At 43.9% G+C, this 5,000-nt stretch overlaps 15 non-coding genes across 15 annotated transcripts; all 15 read right to left on the bottom strand.

Moving 5' to 3' along the window:
* Positions 1-84: 84 nt before the first annotated feature.
* On the bottom strand, positions 85-166 carry trnal-aag (transfer RNA leucine (anticodon AAG)). The gene has a single exon. It is a non-coding gene; the product is annotated as a tRNA-Leu (tRNA).
* Positions 167-624: 458 nt separating this feature from the next.
* Positions 625-706, bottom strand: trnal-uag (transfer RNA leucine (anticodon UAG)). The gene has a single exon. It is a non-coding gene; the product is annotated as a tRNA-Leu (tRNA).
* Positions 707-996: 290 nt separating this feature from the next.
* On the bottom strand, positions 997-1,078 carry trnal-aag (transfer RNA leucine (anticodon AAG)). The gene has a single exon. It is a non-coding gene; the product is annotated as a tRNA-Leu (tRNA).
* A 244-nt stretch (positions 1,079-1,322) lies between these two features.
* On the bottom strand, positions 1,323-1,404 carry trnal-uag (transfer RNA leucine (anticodon UAG)). The gene has a single exon. It is a non-coding gene; the product is annotated as a tRNA-Leu (tRNA).
* Positions 1,405-1,687: 283 nt separating this feature from the next.
* On the bottom strand, positions 1,688-1,769 carry trnal-aag (transfer RNA leucine (anticodon AAG)). The gene has a single exon. It is a non-coding gene; the product is annotated as a tRNA-Leu (tRNA).
* A 130-nt stretch (positions 1,770-1,899) lies between these two features.
* Positions 1,900-1,981, bottom strand: trnal-aag (transfer RNA leucine (anticodon AAG)). The gene has a single exon. It is a non-coding gene; the product is annotated as a tRNA-Leu (tRNA).
* A 132-nt stretch (positions 1,982-2,113) lies between these two features.
* trnal-aag (transfer RNA leucine (anticodon AAG)) lies at positions 2,114-2,195 on the bottom strand. Its single transcript has one exon. It is a non-coding gene; the product is annotated as a tRNA-Leu (tRNA).
* A 244-nt stretch (positions 2,196-2,439) lies between these two features.
* On the bottom strand, positions 2,440-2,521 carry trnal-uag (transfer RNA leucine (anticodon UAG)). The gene has a single exon. It is a non-coding gene; the product is annotated as a tRNA-Leu (tRNA).
* A 474-nt stretch (positions 2,522-2,995) lies between these two features.
* Positions 2,996-3,077, bottom strand: trnal-aag (transfer RNA leucine (anticodon AAG)). The gene has a single exon. It is a non-coding gene; the product is annotated as a tRNA-Leu (tRNA).
* A 132-nt stretch (positions 3,078-3,209) lies between these two features.
* Positions 3,210-3,291, bottom strand: trnal-aag (transfer RNA leucine (anticodon AAG)). The gene has a single exon. It is a non-coding gene; the product is annotated as a tRNA-Leu (tRNA).
* Positions 3,292-3,535: 244 nt separating this feature from the next.
* On the bottom strand, positions 3,536-3,617 carry trnal-aag (transfer RNA leucine (anticodon AAG)). The gene has a single exon. It is a non-coding gene; the product is annotated as a tRNA-Leu (tRNA).
* A 290-nt stretch (positions 3,618-3,907) lies between these two features.
* Positions 3,908-3,988, bottom strand: trnal-aag (transfer RNA leucine (anticodon AAG)). The gene has a single exon. It is a non-coding gene; the product is annotated as a tRNA-Leu (tRNA).
* Positions 3,989-4,118: 130 nt separating this feature from the next.
* trnal-aag (transfer RNA leucine (anticodon AAG)) lies at positions 4,119-4,200 on the bottom strand. Its single transcript has one exon. It is a non-coding gene; the product is annotated as a tRNA-Leu (tRNA).
* Positions 4,201-4,444: 244 nt separating this feature from the next.
* Positions 4,445-4,529, bottom strand: trnal-uag (transfer RNA leucine (anticodon UAG)). The gene has a single exon. It is a non-coding gene; the product is annotated as a tRNA-Leu (tRNA).
* Positions 4,530-4,816: 287 nt separating this feature from the next.
* Positions 4,817-4,898, bottom strand: trnal-aag (transfer RNA leucine (anticodon AAG)). The gene has a single exon. It is a non-coding gene; the product is annotated as a tRNA-Leu (tRNA).
* Positions 4,899-5,000: the final 102 nt, after the last annotated feature.

The raw sequence follows: 5,000 nt of genomic DNA, 5'->3' as shown, positions 1-5,000 counted from the left end.
AACAACAAGCCCAAAATGCCCCAAACAACTAGGTTAAGTTCAGAAAGGAGACAGTTGTGCATTGAAGACGTTCAAAAGCACTGATGGCAGCGGTGGGATTCGAACCCACGCCCCCGAAGAGACTGGAGCCTTAATCCAGCGCCTTAGACCGCTCGGCCACGCTACCTATGTACAGCTTGTTTTCATTTTATCATTTGGAGTTACCATCTCAGAAAACAACAAGCCCAAAATGCCTCAAACAACTAGGTTAAGTTCAGAAAGCAGACAGTTGTGCAACGAAGACGTTCAAAAGCACTGATGGCAGCGGTGGGATTCGAACCCCAGCCCCCGAAGAGACTAGAGCCTTAATCCAGCGCCTTAGACTGCTCGGCCACGCTACCTCTGTAAAGCTTGTTTTCATTTTATCATTTGGAGTTACCATCTCAGCAACATGAAAAAAGAACATTTAAAAACGAAAAGATCCCTTCCTGCTGAAAGTGACCTTATGTTCCACATGTATGTTGTCATTTGAAACATATTCTAATCTATCTGCAGCAAAGGAAAGCGGAAAGCAACCACAGCGATACACTTTACCAAGCGGATGGCCGTTAAGTTGAGTATGATCTCTGTTCACAAAATTCCAATTGGCAGTGGTGGGATTTGAACCCACGCCTCCAGAGAGACTGGAGCCTAAATCCAGCGCCTTAGACCACTCGGCCACACTACCGCCCACAACCTATTGTCAAATTGTGTAGAAAAGGAAAATGCACTGCTTTAAACAAAAGCGAGGACATTGGACGAAAATCTGCAGGTTCAAGATTAGGTGAAAGAGACTAACATGAAGTTTCCAAGTAATTTGATGTTTTGAAGAAATTCCGTGATAAAGTTTTGAAGACGTTTCCAAACAATGCTCTCTGTTTAAAAGTGTGCAGCAACTTTTCAGTTGTAAAGTCCTAAACAACTAGGTTAAGTTCAGAAAACAGACAGTTGTGCATCGAAGACATTCAAAAGCACTGATGGCAGCGGTGGGATTCGAACCCCCGCCCCCGGAGAGACTGGAGCCTTAATCCAGCGCCTTAGACCGCTCGGCCACGCTACCTCTGTAAAGCTTGTTTTCATTTTATCATTTGGAGTTACCATCTCAGCAACATGAAAAAAGAACATTTAAAAAGGAAAAGATCCCTTCCTGCTGAAAGTGACCTTATGTTCCACATGCATGTTGTCATTTGATACATATTCTAATCTATCTGCAGCAAAAGAAAGCGGAAAGCAACCACAGCGATACACTTTACCAAGCGGATGGCCGTTAAGTTGAGTATGATCTCTGTTCACAAAATTCCAATTGGCAGTGGTGGGATTTGAACCCACGCCTCCAGAGAGACTGGAGCCTAAATCCAGCGCCTTAGACCACTCGGCCACACTACCGCCCAAAACCTATTGTCAAATTGTGTACAAAAGGAAAATGCACTGCTTTAAACAAAAGCGAGGACGAAAATCTGCAGGTTCAAGATTAGGTGAAAGAGACTAACATGAAGTTTCCAAGTAATTTGATGTTTTGAAGAAATTCCATGATAAAGTTTTGAAGACGTTTCCAAACAATGCTCTCTGTTTAAAAGTGTGCAGCAACTTTTCAGTTGTAAAGTCCCAAACAACAAGTTTAAGTTCAGAAAACAGACAGTTGTGCATCTAAGACATTCAGAAGCACACATGGCAGCGGTGGGATTCGAACCCACGCCCCCGAAAAGACTGGAACCTTAATCCAGCGCCTTAGACCGCTCTGCCACACTACCCCTGCAAACTAAATTTATTTTTTTATATGGAGTTACCATCTCAGAAAACAACAAGCCCAAAATGCCCCAAACAACTAGGTTAAGTTCAGAAAGCAGACAGTTGTGCATCGAAGACGTTCAAAAGCACTCATGGCAGCGGTGGGATTCGAACCCACGCCCCCGAAGAGACTGGAGCCTTAATCCAGCGCCTTAGACCGCTCGGCCACGCTACCTCTGTACAGCTTGTTTTCATTTTATCATTTGGAGTTACCATCTCAGAAAACAACAAGCCCAAAAAGCCCCAAACAACTAGGTTAAGTTCAGAAAGCAGACAGTTGTGCAACGAAGACGTTCAAAAGCACTGATGGCAGTGGTGGGATTCAAACCCACGCCCCCGAAGAGACTGGAGCCTTAATCCAGCGCCTTAGACCTCTCGGCCACGCTACCTCTGTAAAGCTTGTTTTCATTTTATCATTTGGAGTTACCATCTCAGCAACATGAAAAAAGAACATTTAAAAAGGAAAAGATCCCTTCCTGCTGAAAGTGACCTTATGTTCCACATGCATGTTGTCATTTGAAACATATTCTAATCTATCTGCAGCAAAGGAAAGCGGAAAGCAACCACAGCGATACACTTTACCAAGCGGATGGCCGTTAAGTTGAGTATGATCTCTGTTCACAAAATTCCAATTGGCAGTGGTGGGATTTGAACCCACGCCTCCAGAGAGACTGGAGCCTAAATCCAGCGCCTTAGACCACTCGGCCACACTACCGCCCACAACCTCTTGTCAAATTGTGTAGAAAAGGAAAATGCACTGCTTTAAACAAAAGTGAGGACATTGGACGAAAATCTGCAGGTTCAAGATTAGGTGAAAGAGACTAACATGAAGTTTCCAAGTAATTTGATGTTTTGAAGAAATTCCATGATAAAGTTTTGAAGACGTTTCCAAACAATGCTCTCTGTTTAAAAGTGTGCAGCAACTTTTCAGTTGTAAAGTCCCAAACAACAAGGTTAAGTTCAGAAAACAGACAGTTGTGCATCTAAGACATTCAGAAGCACTCATGGCAGCGGTGGGATTCGAACCCACGCCCCCGAAGAGAGCTCGGCCACGCTACCCCTGCAAACTAAATTTATCTTTTTATATGGAGTTACCATCTCAGAAAACAACAAGCCCAAAATGCCCCAAACAACTAGGTTAAGTTCAGAAAGGAGACAGTTGTGCATCGAAGACGTTCAAAAGCACTGATGGCAGCGGTGGGATTCGAACCCACGCTCCCGAAGAGACTAGAGCCTTAATCCAGCGCCTTAGACCGCTCGGCCACACTACCTCTGTAAAGCTTGTTTTCCTTTTATCATATGGAGTTACCATCTCAGAAAACAACAAGCCCAAAATGCCCCAAACAACTAGGTTAAGTTCAGAAAAGAGACAGTTGTGCATCGAAGACGTTCAAAAGCACTGATGGCAGCGGTGGGATTCGAACCCACGCCCCCGAAGAGACTGGAGCCTTAATCCAGCGCCTTAGACCGCTCGGCCACGCTACCTCTGTAAAGCTTGTTTTCATTTTATCATTTGGAGTTACCATCTCAGCAACATGAAAAAAGAACATTTAAAAAGGAAAAGATCCCTTCCTGCTGAAAGTGACCTTATGTTCCACATGCATGTTGTCATTTGATACATATTCTAATCTATCTGCAGCAAAGGAAAGCGGAAAGCAACCACAGCGATACACTTTACCAAGCGGATGGCCGTTAAGTTGAGTATGATCTCTGTTCACAAAATTCCAATTGGCAGTGGTGGGATTTGAACCCACGCCTCCAGAGAGACTGGAGCCTAAATCCAGCGCCTTAGACCACTCGGCCACACTACCGCCCACAACCTTTTGTCAAATTGTGTAGAAAAGGAAAATGCACTGCTTTAAACAAAAGCGAGGACATTGGACGAAAATCTGCAGGTTCAAGATTAGGTGAAAGAGACTAACATGAAGTTTCCAAGTAATTTGATGTTTTGAAGAAATTCTGTGATAAAGTTTTGAAGACGTTTCCAAACAATGCTCTCTGTTTAAAAGTGTGCAGCAACTTTTCAGTTGTAAAGTCCCAAACAACAAGGTTAAGTTCAGAAAACAGACAGTTGTGCATCTAAGACATTCAGAAGCACTCTTGGCAGCGGTGGGATTCGAACCCACGCCCCGAAGAGACTGGAACCTTAATCCAGCGCCTTAGACCGCTCGGCCATGCTACCCCTGCAAACTAAATTTATTTTTTTATATGGAGTTACCATCTCAGAAAACAACAAGCCCAAAATGCCCCAAACAACTAGGTTAAGTTCAGAAAGGAGACAGTTGTGCATCAAAGACGTTCAAAAGCTCTCATGGCAGCGGTGGGATTCGAACCCACGCCCCCGAAGAGACTGGAGCCTTAATCCAGCGCCTTAGACCGCTCGGCCACGCTACCTCTGTACAGCTTGTTTTCATTTTATCATTTGGAGTTACCATCTCAGCAACATGAAAAAAGAACATTTAAAAAGGAAAAGACCCCTTCCTGCTGAAAGTGACCTTATGTTCCACATGCATGTTGTCATTTGAAACATATTCTAATCTATCTGCAGCAAAGGAAAGCGGAAAGCAACCACAGCGATACACTTTACCAAGCGGATGGCCGTTAAGTTGAGTATGATCTCTGTTCACAAAATTCCAATTGGCAGTGGTGGGATTTGAACCCACGCCTCCAGAGAGACTGGAGCCTAAATCCAGCGCCTTAGACCACTCGGCCACACTACTGCCCACAACCTATTGTCAAATTGTGTAGAAAAGGAAAATGCACTGCTTTAAACAAAAGCGAGGACATTGGACAAAAATCTGCAGGTTCAAGATTAGGTGAAAGAGACTAACATGAAGTTTCCAAGTAATTTGATGTTTTGAAGAAATTCCGTGATAAAGTTTTGAAGACGTTTCCAAACAATGCTCTCTGTTTAAAAGTGTGCAGCAACTTTTCAGTTGTAAAGTCCTAAACAACTAGGTTAAGTTCAGAAAACAGACAGTTGTGCATCGAAGACATTCAAAAGCACTGATGGCAGCGGTGGGATTCGAACCCACGCCCCCGAAGAGACTGGAGCCTTAATCCAGCACCTTAGACCGCTCGGCCACGCTACCTCTGTAAAGCTTGTTTTCATTTTATCATTTGGAGTTACCATCTCAGCAACATGAAAAAAGAACATTTAAAAAGGAAAAGATCCCTTCCTGCTGAAAGTGACC

Source organism: Astyanax mexicanus, chromosome 15 (genome assembly GCF_023375975.1).
Source record: "Astyanax mexicanus isolate ESR-SI-001 chromosome 15, AstMex3_surface, whole genome shotgun sequence".
In the NCBI taxonomy this organism is placed as follows: Eukaryota; Metazoa; Chordata; class Actinopteri; order Characiformes; family Acestrorhamphidae; genus Astyanax; species Astyanax mexicanus.
Note: the sequence above shows the minus strand (reverse complement) of the source record. Positions and strands in the feature narration are given on the sequence as shown.